The 25,382-nt window shown below is 44.8% G+C and overlaps 1 protein-coding gene across 1 annotated transcript in view; it reads left to right on the forward strand.

Annotated features, from left to right (window-relative positions):
• MAP1A (microtubule associated protein 1A) overlaps nt 1–25,382 on the forward strand; it is a 251,048-nt gene that overhangs the window by 28,569 nt on the left and 197,097 nt on the right. The window lies entirely within an intron of this gene.

The raw sequence follows: 25,382 nt of genomic DNA on the forward strand, positions 1-25,382 counted from the left end.
GTAATATATCTTACGGGTGATTTTGAGACCTGATGTGGAATTTGGCTTAAATTAATGTCAGCTCGTAATAGGACCCCATTCACAGTCCATTATTTTGATAAAACATGAAAAGTATAATTGAACTTTATTAAATAAAAGTTGATAATAATACTACAAAATAAGAAATGTGTCTATTGGAAGTGTGCACTACTAAATACAACCCAATGAAGTGGCAATTAAAGGGAAACTGTCAGTAGGATCAACCCTAAGACGTCTGTATTAGCATGTAGGTCATAGGAAGCTGAATAAAGTGATACCCTGATATCTGCGTCACATTTTTCTTATATGTAAATGACCTCTTCCAGGCTATGGGGAGGACGCTGCCTGGAAGTTAACTGGGCCTCCAGAGCTTATTTTATATAAAAGTGGGTATTATCAGTGTGAGACAAGTAACTAACACAGAATAGGAGAACTGAAATTTGTCTTCTTGCAAACACATTTTTTGCAGCTCTTGAGCTCTTCTGTCTTACAACAATATTGCAGCCCTATTATATATAATATAATTGCCAATCACATATTTAAAATAGAGGGCGAAACGCCATGCGCGATTGGCTTGACAGCTCGGGCGCACGCTTGGGGCACGGCGGTTTGTGCTGTGCATGTGCCGGATACACACTCTCCTGGCTGGTCACATGGGCGGCCGCATGATGCACTTCCGGTCGTGGCCGGACACGTGACCATACACCCGGGACACTTAAACCGGTCCTGCTGGACACTGCAACGTATCCTGCCCTTGAGAAAGTGTACCGATACACTCGAAATGCGCGTCGGGCTAGTGATTTTCATCCACTTTGGTCCACCAAGGTCTGCACCCCACTGGTAAGATCAACCCTGTTGGTTTATCCCAGTTGCTTTTTACATATTTGCTTATGCACTTGCTTGGGACTATTGGCCATTGGGCAATTTGCAATACATTCTCCAGGGTTCCCACCGGGGTGGATTCTTACCATTTCTACCAGCACATGCTATTTATTAAACTGTTGTTATGAATTGTGTGAGGTGCTGAGTACTTTGGGTGGACCTCCCTCTGTTTGTCTTTTTTTACATCTTTGTCCCTAATTATGATTAATAAACGTTATGCATTTCAATCCACTGTTTACTCTGTGTTTTCCTATTTTTGACCAATATTGCAGCCCTGTCTGCCTGTGAGATGGAAGCTGAGAGGAACCTGCAGATGTGTCAGGTATAATCACACACAGCTCTGCAGTGAGAGGAGCCTGCAGATGTGTCAGGTATAATCACACACAGCTCTGCAGTGAGAGGAGCCTGCAGATGTGTCAGGTATAATCACACACAGCTCTGCAGTGAGAGGAGCCTGCAGATGTGTCAGGTATAATCACACACAGCTCTGCAGTGAGAGGAGCCTGCAGATGTGTCAGGTATAATCACACACAGCTCTGCAGTGAGAGGAGCCTGCAGATGTGTCAGGTATAATCACACACAGCTCTGCAGTGAGAGGAGCCTGTAGATGTGTCAGGTATAATCACACACAGCTCTGCAGTGAGAGGAGCCTGCAGATGTGTCAGGTATAATCACACACAGCTCTGCAGTGAGAGGAGCCTGGAGAGCGGCCATTACACATCACACTAGTGTATAATAATCTCTGGAGGCAGAGTTATCTTCAGCGTCCTCCCCATAGCCTAGAAGAATTCACTTATATACAGTGATAAAAGATGACTTTTCAGTAACAATACATCTGATATGAGACATACAGGTAGGTCTTTTCTCAGCAGTCTATAACCTGTATGCCCATATTAATAGTTTAGATAGGTAAAATGTGGTGACAGATTCCCTTTAAGGCCATGTTCACACATTCAGTATTTGGTCAGTTTTGTATCTCAGTATTTGTAAGCCAAAACCAGGAGTGGGTTAAATATGCCGAAGTGGTGACGTGTTTCTATTATACTTTTCCTCTGACTGTTCCTCTCCTGGATTTGGCTTACAAATACTGATGTATAATACTGACCAAATACTGAACATGTGAACATGGCCTTATGTGAAAACTGCAGCAGCTGAATGGACATTTTTAAGTGTACTCTATAATCTCTATATTCTTTTCTTTTGGCAATCATAGCGACTGGAATGAAGGAGGAATGGCAATTTGCCTATTGCTTGTGAATAACAATTCTAAGGGTATATCAACACAGAGTTCCTTCAACATGGAAAAATCTGACGTGGTTTTCAACAGAAATACACACCAGAAAGTCAACAAGGTTTTTATTTCTGAAGCTTTTTTTTCATGCATTTTAACAGTGTTGGAATGCATTCTACAAAGAATCCATGTCAAAGTGACGTGGTTTCTCTACTTTTCCCACCGGTTAGGTTTTCAGAACCTCGATGCTGTATAAACAGAAATGTTGATTTAAAATTTAAATCAATGGGAAGTTTATTTAAAGGGAACCAGACGGTGGCTGCAGAATTCCAGCCATTTATGTTATGGCATTGCAGAGAACATCATAGTTTAATAGCCGTCCGCTTTAATTCACATCACTCCTTAAAGTTAACCTGACCGCTGATACGGGCAGCATGTTGGAGACAGTGGCTGCAAGATTCAAGCCACATATGTTTAAATCTGAAACGCTCCGGCATTTCAGAGAAAAACATTTTTTAATAGCAGCCAGTGACGGTGCCATATTGTAGACTAGTCAGACAAGCGGGTCCCCGACGGCTTCCCCCCACTTGCTGCCCTGGAGAGACAGGTCTTTGCCTTACGTTATCATATAGTTGGGATTCGGATTATAAATAATTATACTATATTAAGTTACCAAAACTTTATATTTGGTAATATGCTCTTACAACAGTATTATACAATGCTGGAGAGAAAATAAAGGAAACCACTAGTGGTCAGCACTTCCTATAGTATCAAATGAATCAGAGGTACAAGTAAACTGTAGCTGCTGTACAAGCACAAATTCACACCATTATGCAAACATTAAATGCATTATGTGCACTATTATATATACAAATACTGTTCAACACCACTCTGTAATTAATGAATACATGAATTCCACTTTCGCAATATATGTAACAATGTGAAGTACTTAATTTGCAATTTTGCTTAGAATTGCATCATCCATCCAGCAGTGACAAGGTGACCTAGTTTGGATGGGATCCTAAATTTAGATAGGACCCTAAATTCTGCAGACTTGCCTCCCTATTGCCTAAATAGTGCCTAAAGTCTGAAAAAATTGGGTGAACATTATTGTGCACTGCCTTGGAGATTACCCACCCCCCATGCATAATGTAAAAATATAGAATTAATCAAGAACAGCTGTAATATTAAATTATTAAAGTGGAGATATGCTGTGGCAGATATACATACAGTAGCGAGCAAAAGTTTAGCATTTTTTTTAAAGTGTGATTACTTCTTTCTGGTTGTTGTGATGCCATTTCCCTGGTGATGAATTGAAAGGGCATGAAGTTGTCATCATGCAAGACCTTAATTTTAACCAAAATGCTTTTGAATATAGGTATAGTCATTTAATTAAAGAAAACTGACTGCCAAAAGTTTTGCATATACTATTTATTAATCACAACATAGAGAGTAATTCATTGTTTACAATGCCATAACTTAGTATCTTTTAGCATAACCTCTTGCTTTAATTACTGTACCACACCAACGGGGCATTGAAGCCTCTAGGGCAGTGCTGGCGAACCTATGGCATGTGTGCCAGAGGGGGCACGCAGAGCCCTCCCTAAGGGACCAGGCCCGGCGGGTGAGGACTCTAAGCCCTGCGGGTGAGGACTCTAAGCCCGCCGACGCCAGCCCCTACTTGAGCTAGTTGTGCGTTCTCAGACTCGGACATACATCTAGCTGAAGTGTATTGCAGCGCACAAACTTGCCAGGCCTGTGCGCCGCAATACACTCTGCTGGCCAATCAGAGGCCAGCAGCAGCTGACGTCAGTGTGTATGCGACTGGGCGCATGGCAGTGACGTCATGTGGCCCCGTCGCTGGGACGCTGGAGTCAGCTGCCGGCTACAGGAGACGATGCGGCGCGGGAGAAGAACGAAGGTGAGTAGGAGTGTTCTTATGTTTTTTTTATATGCAATGAACAGCAGGATGGGGGGGGGGCAGCGTATATACAAGGATTGGGGAGGCAGCATATATACAAGGATTGGGGGAGGCAGGCATATATACATGGATTGGGGGAGGGCAGCATATACATGGATTGGGGGAGGGCAGCATATATACAAGGATTGGGGGGAGGCAGGCATATATACAAGGATTGGGGGAGGCAGGCATATATACATGGATTGGGGGAGGGCAGCATATATACAAGGATTGGGGGAGGCAGCATAGATACAAGGATTGGGAGAGGCAGCATATATACAAGGATTGGGGAGGCAGCATATATACGAGGATTGGGGGAGGTAGGCATATACACATGGATTGGGGGAGGGCAGCATATACATGGATTGGGGGAGGGCAGCATATATACAAGGATTGGGGGAGGCAGGCATATATACAAGGATTGGGGGGGGCAGGCATATATACATGGATTGGGGGAGGGCAGCATATATACAAGGATTGGGGGAGGGCAGCATATATACAAGGATTGGGGGAGGCAGGCATATATACATGGATTGGGGGAGGCAGGCATATATTCATGGATTGGGGGAGGGCAGCATATATCCATGGATTGGGGAGGCAGCATATATACATGGATTGGGGGAGGGCAGCATATATACATGGATTGGGGGAGGGCAGCATATATACATGGATTGGGGGAGGCAGGCATATATACATGGATTGGGGGAGGGCAGCATATATACATGGATTGGGGGAGGCAGGCATATATACATGGATTGGGGGAGGGCAGCATATATACATGGATTGGGGAGAGCTGCATATATACAAGGATTGGGGGAGGCAGGCATATATACAAGGATTGGGGGAGGCAGGCATATATATATGGATTGGGGGAGGGCAGCATATATACATGGATTGGGGAGAGCTGCATATATACAAGGATTGGGGGAGGCAGGCATATATACAAGGATTGGGGGAGGCAGGCATATATACATGGATTGGGGGAGGGCAGCATATATACAAGGATTGGGGGAGGCAGCATAGATACAAGGATTGGGAGAGGCAGCATATATACAAGGATTGGGGAGGCAGCATATATACGAGGATTGGGGGAGGTAGGCATATACACATGGATTGGGGGAGGGCAGCATATACATGGATTGGGGTAGGGCAGCATATATACAAGGATTGGGGGAGGCAGGCATATATACAAGGATTGGGGGGGGCAGGCATATATACAAGGATTGGGGGAGGGCAGCATATATACAAGGATTGGGGGAGGGCAGCATATATACAAGGATTGGGGAGGGCAGCATATATACAAGGATTGGGGGAGGGCAGCATATATACAAGGATTGGGGGAGGGCAGCATATATACAAGGATTGGGGAGGGCAGCATATATACAAGGATTGGGGGAGGGCAGCATATATACAAGGATTGGGGGAGGGCAGCATATATACAAGGATTGGGGGAGGCAGGCATATATTCATGGATTGGGGGAGGGCAGCATATATCTATGGATTGGGGAGGCAGCATATATACATGGATTGGGGGAGGGCAGCATATATACATGGATTGGGGGAGGCAGGCATATATACATGGATTGGGGGAGGGCAGCATATATACAAGGATTGGGGGAGGCAGGCATATATACAAGGATTGGGGGAGGGCAGCATATATACATGGATTGGGGGAGGGCAGCATATATACAAGGATTGGGGGAGGGCAGCATATATACAAGGATTGGGGGAGGGCAGCATATATACAAGGATTGGGGAGGGCAGCATATATACAAGGATTGGGGGAGGGCAGCATATATACAAGGATTGGGGGAGGGCAGCATATATACATGGATTGGGGGAGGCAGGCATATATACATGGATTGGGGGAGGGCAGCATATATACATGGATTGGGGAGAGCTGCATATATACAAGGATTGGGGGAGGCAGGCATATATACATGGAATGGAGGAGGGCAGCATATATACAAGGATTGGATGAGGGCAGCATATATACATGGATTGGGGGGGCAGCATACATACATGGATTGGGGAGGGCAGCATATATACATGGATTGGGGGAGGCAGGCATATATACATGGATTGGGGGAGGCAGGCATATATACATGGATTTGGGGGGCAGCATATATACAAGGATTGGGGGAGGGCAGCATATATACAAGGATTGGGGGAGGGCAGCATATATACATGGATTTGGGGAGGCAGGCATATATACATGGATTGGGGGAGGCAGGCATATATACATGGATTGGGGAGGGCAGCATATATACATGGATTTGGGGAGGCAGGCATATATACATGGATTGGGGGAGGGCAGCATATATACAAGGATTGGATGAGGACAGCATATATACGACATGGATTGGGGGGCAGCATATATACATGAATTGGGGGAGAGCAGCATATATACAAGGATTGGGGGAGGCAGCATATATGCAAGGATTGGGGGAAGGCAGCATATATACAAGGATTGGTGGAGCATATATACAAGGATTGGGGGCAGCATATATACATGGATTGGGGGAGGACAGCATATATACAAGGATTGGGGGCAGCATATATACAAGGATGGGGGCATATACCAAGATGGAGGTGAGCACATTCTTTATTTCTGCAGTCTCATACCCCTGCTCCTTTCTGTGGCTGCTCTATGCTGCTGTCGCCTGCTCTCTTAACCCTCTCGCATGCTCTCTGTAAGAGTTGTTTTTCTAAACTAAAACCTCAGTATTCAGGTTAATTTGCCGTGTTGGCACTTTGCGATAAATAAGTGGGTTTTGGATTGCAGTTTGGCACTCGGTCTCTATAAGTTTCGCCGTCACTGCACTCGGGTATTCAAGACATCTTGAGGCATCTTGCTCCATTCCATTTGCAAATCTGCAAACAATTTATCTTTATTGCTATGGGTAAGGGCCCCAATTCATTACTCTAACTCATCCCAAAGGTGCTCTCTATAGGGTTTAAATCAGGTGATTGACTTGGCCATTGTAACAGAAGAACGCTTTTATTTGCTAACCAATTTTTGACTAAATTGGATTTGTGCTTAGGATCATTGTCTTGCTGGAATTTCCATCCTCTGCCTACTTTGGTTTTCCCATGTGCCAGCATTACATTCTCCAGTATATCATTGTACATGGTAGCATTCATATTTCTTTTAATGACATTGCCACCACCATATTTCACTGTAGGTGTTTCGTACATAAATTACGTCTTCCAATTGGGCAGTATATATAGTGCTTGCCATCACTACTAGTGTTGAGTGAACATGCTCGACACTGCTCGGTACTCGCCCAAGCATCACGCTACTCGGGATGTTCGGCGAGCACCGAGCATTTCCGGGTTACTCGGGCGGGAGCTCGGGTCTCCGCCCTGCATGTTTGGTGCTCTTTACAGAGCCAATGAACATGCAGGGATTGCCCGCCAGTCACTGTAATGCCGCAAACATGTTGGTTGTGGGCATTACTTTGATTGGCTGGCCGCACAGCGTCACCTCGAGTATTTAAAACCGGGCGCCGCCATCTTGGACACAGACGGCTGGGATCAGACATGGTAGGGACAGCGCTGCTGATTTAGGGAGAGATATATACTGCGAAATAGTGTAGGGTCTGTAAAGGCTGCCAGATCAAACAAACAGTCCTTCTCAGGACTAATATCCATCCCAGATATCAAGCAGGCAGGCAGGCGGGCTGTACAAATACCCATGTTATTAACCTTTTGGTGCCCCCCCCCCCAAAAAAAAGTGTGTTTGTGACAGTTCAGACACAAATATATTTTTTTAAAAGAGTCTGGTGTAGGCCAGAGAAATAGAAGTGTGGTTTTGCAGTTCCACGGTTCAAACCTCTGTATTATCCACTTTTGGGCCATTTTTACCTAAAAAAAAACAGTTTGAGTATATCGCTCACTGTCCAGCCGCAAATATATCTATTTAAAAAAGTCTGGTATACACCTGTAAATTATAACTGTGGTTTTGCCGTTCCACGGTAAAAAATCTCTATTATCCAGCTTTTGGTATTTTTTCCGTAAAGAAAAACAGTAATAGTGTCTCCTGATTGTTCAGACACCAATATATCTGTTTAAAAGAGTCTGGTATACACCAGTAAATTATAACTGTGGTTTTTCCGTTCCACGGTGAAAAATCTCTATTATCCTGCTTTTGGCATTTTTTGCTGTAAAGAAAAACGGTAATAGTGTCTCCTGATTGTTCAGACACAAATATATCTGTTGAAAATAGTCTGGTGTATGCCCGAGAAATAGAACTGTGGTTTTGCAGTTCCAATGGTCAAATCTCTGTATTATCCTGCTTTTGGCATTTTTTGCCGTAAAGAAAAACAGTAATAGTGTCTCCTGATTGTTCAGACACAAATATATCTGTTTAAAAGAGTCTGGTATACAACAGTAAATTATAATTGTGGTTTTGCCGTTCCACGGTAAAAAATCTCTGTTATCCAGCTTTTTGTATTTTTTACGTAAAGAAAAACAGTAATAGTGTCTCCTGATTGTTCAGACACCAATATATCTGTTTAAAATAGTCTGGTGTAGGCCCGAGACATAGAACTGTGGTTTTGCAGTTCCACGGGTCCAATCTCTGTATTATCCTGCTTTTGGCATTTTTTGCCGTAAAGAAAAACAGTAATAGTGTCTCCTGATTGTTCAGACACAAATATATCTGTTGAAAATAGTCTGGTGTAGGCCCGAGAAATAGAACTGTGGTTTTGCAGTTCCAATGGTCAAATCTCTGTATTATCCTGCTTTTGGCATTTTTTGACGTAAAGAAAAACAGTAATAGTGTCTCCTGATTGTTCAGACACAAATATATCTGTTTAAAAGAGTCTGGTATACACCAGTAAATTATAACTGTGGTTTTGCCGTCCCACGGTAAAAAATCTCTATTATCCAGCTTTTGGTATTTTTTACGTAAAGAAAAACAGTAATAGTGTCTCCTGATTGTTCAGACACCAATATATCTGTTTAAAATAGTCTGGTGTATGCCCGAGAAATAGAACTGTGGTTTTGCAGTTCCACGGGTCAAATCTCTGTATTATCCTGCTTTTGGCATTTTTTGCCATAAAGAAAAACAGTAATAGTGTCTCCTGATTGTTCAGACACAAATATATCTGTTGAAAATAGTCTCGTGTAGGCCCGAGAAATAGAACTGTGGTTTTGCAGTTCCAATGGTCAAATCTCTGTATTATCCTGCTTTTGGCATTTTTTGCCGTAAAGAAAAACAGTAATAGTGTCTCCTGATTGTTCAGACACAAATATATCTGTTTAAAATAGTCTGGTATACACCAGTAAATTATAACTGTGATTTTGCCGTCCCACGGTAAAAAATCTCTATTATCCAGCTTTTGGTATTTTTTACGTAAAGAAAAACAGTAATAGTGTCTCCTGATTGTTCAGACACCAATATATCTGTTTAAAATAGTCTGGTGTATGCCCGAGAAATACAACTGTGGTTTTGCAGTTCCACGGGTCAAATCTCTGTATTATCCTGCTTTTGGCATTTTTTGCCATAAAGAAAAACAGTAATAGTGTCTCCTGATTGTTCAGACACAAATATATCTGTTGAAAATAGTCTGGTGTAGGCCCGAGAAATAGAACTGTGGTTTTGCAGTTCCAATGGTCAAATCTCTGTATTATCCTGCTTTTGGCATTTTTTGCCGTAGAGAAAAACAGTAATAGTGTCTCCTGATTGTTCAGACACAAATATATCTGTTTAAAAGAGTCTGGTATACACCAGTAAATTATAACTGTGATTTTGCCGTCCCACGGTAAAAAATCTCTATTATCCAGCTTTTGGTATTTTTTACGTAAAGAAAAACAGTAATAGTGTCTCCTGATTGTTCAGACACCAATATATCTGTTTAAAATAGTCTGGTGTAGGCCCGAGAAATAGAACTGTGGTTTTGCAGTTCCACGGGTCAAATCTCTGTATTATCCTGCTTTTGGCATTTTTTGCCATAAAGAAAAACAGTAATACTGTCTCCTGATTGTTCAGACACAAATATATCTGTTTAAAAGAGTTCTGGTATACACCAGTAAATTATAACTGTGGTTTTGCCGTCCCACGGTAAAAAAATCTCTATTATCCAGCTTTTGGTATTTTTTACGTAAAGAAAAACAGTAATAGTGTCTCCTGATTGTTCAGACACCAATATATCTGTTTAAAATAGTCTGGTGTAGGCCCGAGAAATAGAACTGTGGTTTTGCAGTTCCACGGGTCAAATCTCTGTATTATCCTGCTTTTGGCATTTTTTGCCATAAAGAAAAACAGTAATAGTGTCTCCTGATTGTTCAGACACAAATATATCTGTTGAAAATAGTCTGGTGTAGGCCCGAGAAATAGAACTGTGGTTTTGAAGTTCCAATGGTCAAATCTCTGTATTATCCTGCTTTTGGCATTTTTTGCCGTAAAGAAAAACAGTAATAGTGTCTCCTGATTGTTCAGACACAAATATATCTGTTTAAAAGAGTCTGGTATACACCAGTAAATTATAACTGTGGTTTTGCCGTCCCACGGTTAAAAATCTCTATTATCCAGCTTTTGGTATTTTTTACGTAAAGAAAAACAGTAATAGTGTCTCCTGATTGTTCAGACACCAATATATCTGTTTAAAATAGTCTGGTGTATGCCCGAGAAATAGAACTGTGGTTTTGCAGTTCCACGGGTCAAATCTCTGTATTATCCTGCTTTTGGCATTTTTTGCCGTAAAGAAAAACATTAATAGTGTCTCCTGATTGTTCAGACACAAATATATCTGTTTAAAAGAGTCTGGTATACACCAGTAAATTATAACTGTGATTTTGCCGTCCCACGGTAAAAAATCTCTATTATCCAGCTTTTGGTATTTTTTACGTAAAGAAAAACAGTAATAGTGTCTCCTGATTGTTCAGACACCAATATATCTGTTTAAAATAGTCTGGTGTAGGCCCGAGAAATAGAACTGTGGTTTTGCAGTTCCACGGGTCAAATCTCTGTATTATCCTGCTTTTGGCATTTTTTGCCATAAAGAAAAACAGTAATAGTGTCTCCTGATTGTTCAGACACAAATATATCTGTTTAAAAGAGTTCTGGTATACACCAGTAAATTATAACTGTGGTTTTGCCGTTCCACGGTAAAAAATCTCTATTATCCTGCTTTTGCCATTTTTTGCTGTAAAAAAAAAAATTTAATAGTGTTTCCCTGATTGTTCAGACACAAATATATTTGTTGAAAATAGTCTGGTGTAGGCCAGAGAAATAGAAGTGTGGTTTTGCAGTTCCACAGTTCAAACCTCTGTATTATCCACTTTTGGGCCATTTTTACCTAAAAAAAACAGTTTGAGTGTGTCGCTCACTGTTCAGCCACAAATATATCTATTTAAAATTGTCTGGTATACCCCAGTAAACAATAACTGTGGTTTTGCCATTCCACGGTAAAAATCTCTATTATTCAGCTTTTGGTATTTTTTCCGTAAAGAAAAACAGTAATAGTTTCTCCCTGATTGTTCAGATTGTTTAAAAGAGTCGGGTGTAGGCCAGAGAAATAGAACTGTGGTTTTCCTCTTTCACGGTTCTAATCTACTTTTTATTACCCTTTTTCCATTGATAGTGCGAGTGTAAGCTATTTTACTTCTTTTACAATGGGCAAGGCGCGTGGCAAGGGATGTGGAAGTGGACGTTCTGGTGATGGTGCGTGCAGAGGACGGGGCTGTGGCCAAGGTGAAAATGTGCCACAACCAACAGCCACATCTTCTCGCTCCCATTTCTTGACCGAATTACTAGGGAAGCACAGAACAACACCAGTATTGCGAACTGATCAGTGTGAACAGGTTATTAATTGGATAGCGGATAATACTTCCAGTTACCTGGGCACCACCACCTCCGGTATGTCTTCAACACGGTCAAATCTTAGTAGCCGTGAGTCTCGACCGCATACTCCTCCTCACCCTGATGCTCCTTCCTCCCACAATGCCGAGTGTCGTCAGACAGCAACTGATCCCACACTTGGACACTCTGAAGAGCTGTTCACTGGTCCATTTCCAGATTTGTGCCCCTCACCTGCTCTGCTTGAAGTGGTGGAAGAGGAAATCCAATGTAGCGATGCCCAAATATTTGAACAGCCACGGCCACAGGAAGTCGACGCTGGCAATTTGTCACAAGAGGTGGACGATGACGAGACACAATTGCCAGGAAGTGAGGAGGAGGATCGTGGTGCACAAGTGGAAGAGGAGGAGGTGGTGGATGATCTAGTAACTGACCCAACGTGGCAGGAGGACATGCAGAGCGAGGCCAGCAGCACACAGGGTGAGGGAGGCAGGGTACCCCAACAGGCAGGAAGAAGCAGTGTGGTGGCCGCACACAGAAGGCAGGCAACAGTTCCCCGTAACACCAACACGAGGGACGTTGCCAGTACAACCTGTAGGTCTTCCAGAGTCTGGAATTTTTTTAAAGATTCTGCTGATAACCCCAAAAAGGCCATTTGTACCACCTGCCATGCCAGCATCAGCAGGGGTGACAAAACTATCAGCCTGACCACCACCAGCATGATCAGGCACATGGCAGCAAAGCACCCGACTTTGTGGGGTGAACCCCAGGGTCCACGACCAGTTTCAGCGGGTGTCACCACTGCTTCTTCCGCTGTTGTGCGTGCAATAGAACCCCCTGTTGTGTGTGCAAGGTAATCCCCTGTCCATACTGCATGCAAAGATGCCCCCTCCTCTCAGTCTTCACTTGTTATAGCAGTTTCTCAAGAAACAATTGTCCTTATCCCAGACCTTTGAACGAAAGCGGAAATTCGCAGCCAACGCCCCACAGGCCACAGTACTAAATTCGCACATTTCACGACTGCTTGCGTTGGAAATGCTGCCTTTTAGGCTGGTGGAGACGGACTCCTTCCACAACCTTATGGCGGTGGCCGTCCCTCGGTACTCGGTCCCCAGCCGACACTATTTTGCCCGGTGTGCCATCCCCGCACTACACAAGCACGTGTCCCAAAACATCTGCCGTGCCCTCAACAACGCAGTTACTGGGAGAGTCCACCTAAAAACTGACACGTGGACGAGTGCTTGTGGCCAGGGACGGTACATCTCCCTGACGGCACACTGGGTAAACATAGTGGAAGCCGGGACCCAGTCGGACCTTGGGACGCAACACATCCTCCCCACACTGAGGATTGCGGGCCCTATGTCAGTCGGAGTTGCCCCACAGTGTACAGCTCCTGCGCATCCTCCTCCTCCTCCTCATGTTCAGCCTCCATCTCAGATATCACCACATCAGTTACAAGCTGGAAGCACTGCAGTACTGCCTCCGCCAAGCGGCAACAGGCTGTGCTGAAACTCATAAGCTTAGGTGAGAAACCTCACACTGCTTGTGAGTTGTGGACAGCTGTGAAAGAGCAGGCAGATCTGTGGCTGAGACCGCTGTACCTACATCCAGGCATGGTCGTGTGTGACAATGGCCGTAACCTGGTGGCGGCTCTGAGGCGAGGCGAGATCACACACGTACCATGCCTGGCTCATGTGCTTAGCCTCGTGGTTCAGTGGTTTCTTAAATCGTACCCCGAGTTGCCAGATCTGCTCGTCAAAGTACTCCGCCTGTCAGCTCATTTTCGCAAGTCGGCTACAGCTTCCACCGCCCTTGCTGTGTTGCAGCAGCGTTTGCAGCTTCCGTCACACCGACTGGTGTGTGATGTCCCCACACGTTGGAACTCTTCCCTCCACATGTTGCAAAGGATTTGTGAGCAGAAGAGAGCAGTTGTGGAGTACCAGCTGCAACAAGGCCGTCGATATTCAGGTCAGACTCCACACATAGGACCTCAGGAGTGGACCTAGATGTCTGACATATGTACCATCTTGACAAACTTTGAGGAGTCCACCAAGATGGTGAGTGGCGATGACGCCATCATTAGCGTCAGCATTCCACTTGTCTGTCTTTTGCAACGCTCTCTGCAGAGAATTAAAGAGGAGGCATTGCAGCCAGAGTATGATGAGATGGATCAAGAAGCCATAGCGGTCGATTACACACAGTCCAGCCTCACCTCATCCCAAAGTGCATTGGGGGACTATGAGGGAGAGGAGGAGGCGGAAGAACCGGAGCTTGTATCATGCGCTGTAGACGGTAGTACCTGTACAACTGTCATACCGTCGGTTCAGCGTGAGTGGCCTGAGGACAGGGGGGAGGAGGAGGAAGAGGAGAGCATGGTCAGTCGTCATCTTGGTGAGGACACGGAAGTTTTGCCCGTTACCAGTCTGGCACGCATGGCTGACTTTATGTTACACTGCCTTAACCGTGACCCTCGCGTTGTCAAAATGTTGGGTGACAGTCATTACTGGTTGGTGACACTTTTAGACCCCCGCTACAAGGAGAACTTTCACTCTCTTATTCCTGAGGTGAAGAGGTCTACAAAAATGGGGCAGTACCAGAAGGCCCTTGCTGCAGAACTGTTAAAAAAATTCCCATCTGAACACGCTAGCGGCAGAGGTCACAGTTCATTGCCCAACCAAGGCGTACATGCGAGAGAGACGCAACTCCAATCCAGCAGAGGCAGGGGAACACTGTCAACGTTCTGGGACAGTTTTCTCAGACCCTCCCTTCGGACAGACCCTGAGGCGCGGGGTACTCTCACAAGGAGTGGAAAGTTTCAAAAGATGGTGAGGGAGTACCTTGCCGACCGTACCAGCGTCCTCCGTGATTCCTCTGTGCCTTTTAATTATTGGGTATCCAAGCTGGACACTTGGAATGAACTCGCTCTGTACGCCTTGGAGGTCCTGGCCTGCCCTGCCGCTAGCGTGTTATCGGAGTGTGTTTTTAGTGCCGCTGGGGGAATTATAACTGACAAGCGCACTCGCCTGTCAACTGACAATGCTGACCAGCTGACCCTTATCAAAATGAACAAGGGCTGGATTGGGCCAGACTTCTCATCACCACCAAATGACAGCAGAGTAACATAAAGTCAAATCCACTGTGTTATTTCGGGAGGTGTATTCCCATGCACCGCTTCACACCCACACATGGGTATACGCTTCCTCATTTCGGCTGTTTTATGTTCTTCTCCTTATCCTCAGCCTCCACCACCACTATACCACCAGGGTGACCGTAGTCCGTGTTGCCATTATTGAAAGTTCCTCCGTCCTTATTTTTGTCAGCTTTTGCTTGGAAGGCATAAGCAAAGACTGTGGGAGACCCACTCCCCAATAATGGGAATAATATTTTTAAGATGCTGTACTGTATGGCTCTTGTAAGAGGCATTAAAACCGTCTTGTTAAGCTACTGCAACCTCTACCACTTTTCCAAGGGGCATTAAAACCATCTTGTTAAGCTACTGTGACCTCCACCACTTTTCCAAGGGGCATTAAAACCGTCTTGTTAAGTTGCTGGGACCTCCACGTCTCTTCCGAGGGGCATTAAAACCGTCTTGTTAAGCTACTGGGACCACCACGTCTCTTCCAAGGGGCATTAAAAGGAAGGATCTTGTTAAACCACTCTGAACTCCACAGCTCTTCCAAGGGGCATTGAAATGTTGTTTTTAATTAACTCTAACCTCCACGACTCTTTGAACGGGCATTGCATTTCCTCCTAATTTTTGGCAGCTTTTCCTTGGAAGGCATAAGCAAAGACTATGGGAGACCCACTCCCCAATAATGGGAATAATGTTTGTAATATGCTGTACTGCATGGCTTTTGTAAGGGGCATTGCAAGTTCCTCCGTCCTAATTTTTGGCAGCTTTTGCTTGGAAGGCATAAGCAAAGACTATGGGAGACCCACTCCCCAATAATGGGAATAATGTTTGTAATATGCTGTACTGCATGGCTCTTGTAAGGGGCATTGCAAGTTCCTTCGTCCTAATTTTTGGCAGCTTTTGCTTGGAAGGCATAAGCAAAGACTATGGGAGACCCACTACTTAATAATGGGAATAATGTTTTTAAGATGCTGTACTGTATGGCTCTTGTAAGGGGCAATAAAACCGTCTTGTTAAGCTACTGTGACCTCCACCACTTTTCCAAGGGGCATTAAAACTGTCTTGTTAAGCTACTGCGACCTCCACGTCTCTTCCGAGGGGCATTAAAACCGTCTTGTTAAGCTACTGTGACCTCCACCACTTTTCCAAGGGGCATTCAAACCGTCTTGTTAAGCTACTGTGACCTCCACCACTTTTCCAAGGGGCATTAAAACTGTCTTGTTAAGCTACTGTGACCTCCACGACTCTTCCAACGGGCATTGCGTTTCCTCCTAATTTTAGTCAGCTTTTGCTTTTCAATGGCGAACACTAAGGGAGACCCACTCCCCAATAATGGGTAGAAGGTTTTTAGTACCCTGTAATCCACATCTGTTTTAAGGGGCATTGCAGTTCCTCATAATTTTTGTAAAGCCTTCCATTCACTGCTTAGGCCAACAGTGCACAGGAGACCCAGTTGCTATAAATGGAAAAAATGGTTTAGTTAAGGCCCTCTGACCTCCATGTCACTTCCAAGGGGCATTGGAGTGCCTCGAAATTTTTGGTAGGCATTGCACTCACTGTATGCCCTTTAACTGTGTAGCCGAACTGCTCCTTTTGGTACAGAAACATATCCTACAAGACATGTGTGGTTGACTGGCCTGATATTGATGTGAATGGTCCCTGTTCCTCCTGCTCTTTCTCCTTTGCCACCACCTCATCCATTATTCATCACCTGAAGCTTTGTTTTAACGGGAGTCATAGAACTGGGATAGTAGCAGGAAAACATCCAGCAATCCTCGGAGGAGGTAGGATATGCACCAAACGCTGACCACCTCAGGCCTAGCCGCTACTACATACATGCGCTTGCATTCCAAGAAAACAAAGCAGATGCTAACTTCTATCATCATCATCATGCTCCTCACCTTGGCTCTCTCAACTCCCCTGATGGAGAAGCCAGGGCCCAGCGGAGGAGTCTGGTTCTCTGGTGGGATCGTCCAATGCTGCCCTAATGGACACCCGGCCGCCGGGCGGCTGGGGACTGAGTATGGATACCAGGTCGCCGAAGCAGCCATGATGTAGTGGCCAGCTTCGGCCTACTCCAAACTAAAAGGCCCCATTTCAAGTGCAAGCTAGCATTATGGCATTGCAGCCTGGGGGTGGGTGGGTGGCAGGCTGCACACTTACGCTTGCATTAAAAGAAAACAAAGCAGATGCTAACTTCTATCATCATCATCATGCTCCTCACCTTGGCACTCTCAACTCCCCTGATGGAGAAGCCAGGGCCCACCGGAGGAGTCTGGTTCTCTAGTGGGCTCGTCCAATGCTGCCCTAAAGCAGGCCAGGCTAAGAAAAGTGTGGGGGAAGGTGACAGGAGAAATAGGGGCGGCTGGGGACCGTGTGTGGACACCCGGCTGCGGGGCGGCTGGGGACCGAGTATGGACACCCGGCCGCCCACTGGCGGCTGGGGGCCGAGCGTGGACACCCGGCCGCCCACTGGCGGCTGGGGACCGAGCGTGGACACCCGGCTGCCGGGCGGCTGGGGACTGAGTATGGATACCTCGCTGCTGAAGCAGCCATGAGGTAGTGGCCGGCTTCGGCCTCCTCCAAACTAAAAGGCCCCATTTCAAGTGAAAGCTAGCAGTATGGTATTGCAGCCTGCGGTTGGGTGGGTGGTTGGCTGCATATTTGCGCTCGCATTGCAAGGAATGGGGGAGGTACAATTGAACACTGCCCTGGGACAAGGACTTGCATGGGGATAGTTGCAAGTCTGCATCTTCTGATGCGGCAAGGATCACTTCTGATGGGCACACTTTTAGGCAGTGACCTGGGAGTCAAAGATGCTTCCAGAGGTCTTCCCCATGCTGTTCCCATGTCTTTTCAGCACTGTATGCATGTGTCACACAGCACATGGCCAGATAAGGTTGTAAAATGTTAAAATGACATTTCCCGGTGAATGCATTTGTCACGGTTGAAAGCAATACAAAAGTGCAAAAACGCATGAAAAATGCTACTTGTGAACATAGCCCAAGGTGTGGAGGAGTATTTTTGTTTTTGGTTATTTATTTTACCTTATATACAAGTCTTTACCCTGGAAAGGAAATTCCTTAACATATTTCACAGGAAAACTGTTTCAGTTTTGTTTTTGAACGTTTTTTGTGAGCCCGTAAAAGTGGCTTAATACCTCTGACCACGTTGTTGACAGCAGTGACCTGGGGGTCATAAATGCTTCCAGGGGCGATCCCCATGCTGCCCCCATGTCATTTGAGCACTGTCACTATCGTTTTGGGCACTTTTTAGGCTTTCTACAGACTGCCGGGGGTGGCGCCACAAAAATGCTCGGGTCTCCCATAGACTAACATTGGGTTCGTTGCTCGGGTCGAGCACCCGAGTATCACGGTGAGCTCGGCCCGAGCTTCGAGCATTTTAGTGCTCGCTCAACACTAATCACTACCAAACAGATTGAACTTGGATTCATCCAACCACAACACCTTAGAGCAATCTGTCTCTTTCCATTGGCTGTGTTCTTTAGCAAACTCAAGTCGGGCCTTCTGGTTCTTTGCAGAGATGAAAGGCTTCTTGACTGGAACTTGCGCATTTAACCCTACTGCTTTTAGCCATCGCACCACAGTTTGGTGACTCACTTTGACCCCATATTCTTTGTTCATTTCGTCCGAAATCTGTACAGCACTTTTATGGACATCAGAACTGACTTTTTCTTAATAATGTGATCAAACTCTGGAGGAAGTTTTCCGTGGTCATCCACTTCTAGGTTTGTCAGCTGTTCCATAACCTTCTTTTTCTTTCTTTAATATACGGGACACTTGACTTTGAGAACATTTGAACTCCATAGCTATCTCTTTTTGGCTTTTTCCTGTCTTCACTCTCAGAATAATAAGCATCCTGACATCTGGTGATTAATTTGGCTTTGTTTTTGCCATTTTTTGACCTAAAAACACACACACAAAAAATTTTTTAGGCAAAATTTGACTACCCATTACAAAATATGCAAAACATTTGGCCCAACATTTGCTTCCGGTTTACTTAAATCACTAGGAAAATGGCATCACAACAACCAGATAGAAGTAATCACATTTAAAAAAAAAAAAGCAAAACTTTTGGTCGCTACTGTATGTTGAAGTATCCTTTGAATTTATGGCAGCATTCACTCTTTTTGGGTAGGAGTTTATCAACATGTCACATCTAAAATTGGCAATCTTTTCCCACTGTTTCTTGCAGTTGCGCTCCAAATCTGTCAGATTGCAAGCACATCTCCTGTATACAGCCCTTTTCAGGTCACCCACCGTTTTTCAAGTGTATTCAGATCTGGGCTCTGGCTGGGCCATTCCAAAACTTATTTTGTTGATTTGGAGGTATGCTTAAAGTCGTTGTTGTGCTAAAAGGTGAAATTCCTCTTCAGATTGTTTGAAGAGGCCTGAAGGTTTTGATGCAAAATTGACTGATATTTGGAATGGTCATATCTCCCTTCATCTTGACTAAGCCCCAATTCCAGCTGCCGAAATGCAGCGTCAGATAATTATGCTGCCTCCACCATGCTTCACTATAGGTATGGTGCTCTTTTGTTGATGTGCAGTGTTGCCTTTGCACCAAATATACCTCTTGGAATTATAGTCAAAAAGTTCAATTTTTTTTCTCATCAGACCATAACACGTTTTCCCATATGCTTTTGGCAGACTTGATGTAGGTTTTAGCAAAACATAGGCGGGCTTGTATACTTTTCTTTGTAAAAAATAAGGATTCCATCTTGCCACCCTTCCCCACAGACCAGACATATGAATAATATAATAGATTGTTGTCACATGCAGTACACAACAAGTACTTGCAAGATTTTCCTGTAGCTTCTTTAATGTTGCTGTAGGCCTCTTAACAGCCTCCTGTACAAATTTTCTTCTTGTATTTTCATACATTTTTGAGAGACTTCCAGTTCTATGTAATGTCACTATAGTGACAAATTTAAACCACTTTTTGATCACGGTCTTCACTGTGTTTCATGTTATATTTATTGCCTTGGAAATTTTTTTGTACATTTCTCCTGACTGATAACTTTCAACAATGATATCCCTTTGCTGTGTTGTAAGCTATTTACGGACCATGGCTTTTGCTATAGAATGCAGCTAAGAAAATGTTTGGAAAATCCTACAAGAAAAGATAAACTATATGAGGTTAATAAGAAACGTTGTAAATGATGGCAGCTGTGTACTGACTACTATTTAAAAATTAATACAAATGTGATTGGCTAATGCTTAACTCAACCACATCCACAATTATAAGAGATTGTTCACATTTGTGCAACCAAATCATTTTAGTTTTCCTATTTTTATATTCTTTCTTAAAATGATTTCAGTTTGTTTCTCAATGGAATTGTACAGATAGTGGGTGACATTAAAGGTTGAAAAAAGTTCAAAAATGATTCTTCTTGGTATTCTTTTCTTTTTACATGACAAAAACCTGGCATTTTAACAGGGGTGTGTAGACTTCTTGTATCCACTGTACACTGCTATATGTCAGACACTTACTAAAACCCATAATCTGGTAGTAGCTTATTATGACTATAAGGCCAAACGTTTGCTCCCTCACTCAACCATATACTAGGTTGTCTCGCTCTCATCCAAATAGACACACATGGCCAAGTGCTAGCTTTCTTGTCCAGCTCCTCAGGGCCAGTTGCTCTCCCACTCTCTCTGTACAGGCAACTCTGACCTTACTAAGACACCCAGTACTGGGATTTCATAAATCTGTCCACGGCCAGATGCCCTGTCACTTTTCCAGATACCCAGTGCTAGTGCACACTCATGCATCAGTCTGATGACTTCATTTCTCTAGTTGTTGATGGCTTCTTTGATCAGTGAACATGCTGTTTTTTTATGTAATAGACACAATATCCTTTCTTCCTTATACATTATCGTGGATGGTTCCTGATAAGTGCCATATTCCCATTGTGTAAACGACTTATAATTGTGTTGTTTTATTTTCATGATCAGCTTCAGTGTCATAACACTAGCCAAATGCTGAAATTTTCTTTTATGGCTATTAACGCTACTAAAGGGTCTACATTTTTTAAACACTTCCTTGTTGCTGTAAATTCTAAAATAAACCTTTGCTTTAAAGCAGGCCTTCTCAACCTTTTTCTGTAGGGCCCTCACCTGTCAGAATATATTGAGGCTTGGACCATCTTTTGAAGCCCATGACAAAATTAAAAATGTATTTCAACGTACTGTATCTTTTATTTGCTTCCTGAACACAGTATAACGAACACAGTATAATCTATATATATAATCGTCTTATCCCGTCTGTCTGTCTTTCTGTCTGTATGTGTGTCTGTCTGTCCAGGAAATCCCGCGTCGCTCACTGGTCCGCCAGCGGCCAATCAGCGCCGCTGGATTTCTGAAAAAAGATGGCGGCCGTTAGCGGCTCATCTGCGGGACGGAGCTGAGCGGCGATGCAGCCAGGAGATGACAGGCGCAGGACGCTCATCTCCCGGCCGGTAGCAGCGGAAGGACCGCCGGCGTCGCTGACCTCCATGGAGAAGGGAGGACCGGGGAGCGGCGCTGCCTGTGCGGATACTTCTGCTGCGAGAGCCAGGGACATGAGCGGCTGCTCGCAGCAGAAGTATCCCGACCCGCAGCGCCGCTCCCCGGTCCTTCCTTCACTCCCTAGCCGCTGATGTACCCACAGTATCCGCATGGTGTTACAAAGGTCCCGACATTTGTGTTAAAAATCGCTGATTGGTCGCTGGTGCTGCCCGCGACCAATCACCGATTTGGGCGCCAAATTTAAATATCGGCCGCGACCAATCAGCACAGCGGTGTTTAAATGTGGAGCCAAAATCGGTGATTGGTTCACCGATTTGGGCGCCAAATTTAAATATCAGCCGCGACCAATCAGCACAGCGGTGTTTATATGTGGAGCCAAGATCGGTGATTGGTCGCGGCCGATATTTAAATTTGGCGCCCAAATCGGTGATTGGTCGCGGTCAGCGTTCCCGACCAATCAGCACAATAGTGTTTAACTTTGGCGCCAAGATCAGTGATTGGTCGCGGGCCAAGACAGCGACCAATCACCGATTTGTGCGGTAGATTTAAATAGCGGCCGCGACCAATTGGATGTCAGCGCCGCTCCCCGGTCCTCCCTTCATACCCTAGCCGCATGGATGTCAGCGGCGCTGCCTGTGCGGATACTTCCGCTGCGAGAACCCGGGACATGAGCGGGCGCTCGCAGCAGAAGTATCCCGACCCGCAGCACCGCTCCCCGGTCCTCCCTTCACACCCTAGCCGCTGATGTCCCCACAGTATCCGCATGGTGTTACAAAGGTCCGGACATTTGTGTTAAAAATCGCTGATTGGTCGCTGGCGCTGCCCGCGACCAATCACCGATTTGGGCGCCAAATTTAAATATCGGCCGCGACCAATCAGCACAGCGGTGTTTAAATGTAGAGCCAAGATCGGTGATTGGTCGCGGCCGATATTTAAATTTGGCGCCCAAATCGGTGATTGGTCGCGGTCTGCGTCCGCGACCAATCAGCACAATACTGTTTAACTTTGGCGCCAAAATCAGTGATTGGTCGCGGGCCAAGACAGCGACCAATCACCGATTTGTGCGGCAGATTTAAATAGCGGCCGCGACCAATTGGATGTCAGCGCCGCTCCCCGGTCCTCCCTTCAAACCCTAGCCGCATGGATGTCAGCGGCTCTGCCTGTGCGGATACTTTCGCTCCGAGAACCCGGGACATGAGCGGGCGCTCGGAGCAGAAGTATCCCGACCCGCAGCGCCGCTCCCCGGTCCTCCCTTCACACCCTAGCCGCTGATCTCCCCACAGTATCCGCATGGTGTTACAAAGGTCCGGACATTTGTGTTAAAAATCGCTGATTGGTCGCTGGCGCTGCCCGCGACCAATCACCGATTTGTGCGCCAAATTTAAATATCAGCCGCGACCAATCAGCACAGCAGTGTTTAAATGTAGAGCCAAGATCGGTGATTGGTCGCGGCCGATATTTAAATTTGGCGCCCAAATCGGTGATTGGTCGCGGCCAGCGCCAGCGACCAATCAGCGATTTTTAACACAAATGTCAGGACCTTTGTAACACCATGCGGATACTGTGGGGAGATCAGCGGCTAGGGTGTGAAGGGAGGACCGGGGAGCGGCGCTGCGGGTCGGGATACTTCTGCTGCGAGCAGTCGCTCATGTCCCGGGTTCTCGAAGCGGAAGTATCCGCACAGGCAGCAGCACTCCCCGGTCCTCACTAATACGATTCCGCTCCCCGCTCCTCACCAATACGATTCGCTGATTGGTCGCGTGCGGAGAACGTAGCACACCATCACTCTCCTTCTTGGTCAAATAGCCCTTACACAGCCTGGAGGTGTGTTTTGTGTCATTGTCCTGTTGAAAAATAAATGATAGTCCAACTAAACGCAAACCGGATGGAATAGCATGCCGCTGCAAGATGCTGTGGTAGCCAGGCTGGTTCAGTATGCCTTCAATTTTCAATAAATCCCAACAGTGGGGAACCAGGCATGTAGAGTCCATCCGTTCACCTTTTCTGCGTCGCACAAAGACACAGTGGTTGGAACTAAAGATCTCAAATTTGGACTCATCAGAACAAAGCACAGATTTCCACTGGTCTAATGTCCATTCCTTGTGTTCTTTAGCCCAAACTAGTCTCTTCTGCTTGTTGCCTGTCATTAGCAGTGGTTTCATAGCAGCTATTTTACCATGAAGGCCTGCTGCACAAAGTCTCCTCTTAACAGTTGTTGTAGAGATGTGTCTGCTGCTAGAACTCTGTGTGGCATTGACCTGGTCTCTAATCTGAGCTGCTGTTAACCTGCGATTTCTGAGGCTGGTGACTCGGATAAACTTATCCTCAGAAGTAGAGGTGACTCTTGGTCTTCCTTTCCTGGGGCGGTCCTCATGTGAGCCAGTTTCTTTGTAGCGCTTGATGGTTTTTGCAACTGCACTTGGGGACACTTTCAAAGTTTTCCCAATTTTTCGGACTGACTGACCATCATTTCTTAAAGTAATGATGGCCACTCGTTTTTCTTTACTTAGCTGCTTTTTTCTTGCCATAATACAAATTCTAGCAGTCTATTCAGTAGGACTATCAGCTGTGTATCCACCTGACTTCTGCACAACACAACTAATGGTCCCAACCCCATTTATAAGGCAAGAAATCCCACTTATTAAACCTGACAGGGCACACCTGTGAAGTGAAAACCATTTCCGGTGACTACCTCTTGATGCTCATCAAGAGAATGCCAAGAGAGTGCAAAGCAGTCATCAAAGCAAAAGGTGGCTACTTTGAAGAACCTAGAATATAAGACATATTTTCAGTTGTTTCACACTTTTTTATTAAGTATATTATTCCACATGTGTTAATTCATAGTTTTGATGCCTTCAGTGTGAATGTACAATTTTCATAGTCATGAAAATACAGAAAAATCTTTAAATGAGAAGGTGTGTCCAAACTTTTGGTCTGTACTGTATTGGAATAGGAACTTGGAGATGGGAATACCCCTTTAAGTTATTTTCGTACTTTATACATTTATGAAGAATGCAAGAGTCCATTTGTTAAAGCGTAAACTATTTCCACATGTGTCAGTTGCTGGTTAACTTCATGCTTATATGTGTCTAGGACAAAAAATACATATGCAAGTACCACTTGGCAGTAATTTGTACAAATAGTATGACATTTATATGAATTGACACAAGCTTAAAAGTATGATCCAAGGTACAGACATTTCTGTTACATTCTTCTTGCTTTGCAGCAGAATAGCAGTTGACTCTCTTTTTCCACGCTGCGATGGACTGATTTAATCAATACTCTTCATGTTTCTGAAAACTGATAGTAGCCGAGTTTTTGCCAGTCCTATCAATCTAAGTAATAAAATCCCTGCTATCAATGTGCATGTAGGGAATATGGTGACTTATCCGACTCTGCAGTTAGCAATGTAATTCTCAATCTAATGAAAAGTGTTTATAAATAGACTTTTCTGTATTTTCATGGTTCAATATTTTCCTGGAAGTGTAGCCTAGATCACTACAGGATTAGAAGGACGGCAGCAGTTGCTGGGTCATTGCCAAACGAGACAAAAGAGATGCAATTGTGTTTTTTGCAGATGTTTCTTGTTCACACGTGTCACTTGTTATGAAGTTTAGGCAGTCATTACAGTTAAATTAAGAATTGATAGGAAACAGTTCATACAGTGTGACATTACAGTGACATCTAAATAATGGGTGATAGGTACATTGATTGTATCTTGTGACTACATTCAGGAGGATTTATAGAACGATTAGCAGCTGACAGCTAGAACACTTACTCCTATCCTGAAAGTTCAATGGAAAAGAGTATCATCCTCATTTATA

This window comes from Phyllobates terribilis, unplaced genomic scaffold (genome assembly GCF_046119375.1).
Source record: "Phyllobates terribilis strain yellow unplaced genomic scaffold, ASM4611937v1 Scaffold_11__3_contigs__length_659146591, whole genome shotgun sequence".
Lineage (NCBI taxonomy): Eukaryota > Metazoa > Chordata > Amphibia > Anura > Dendrobatidae > Phyllobates > Phyllobates terribilis.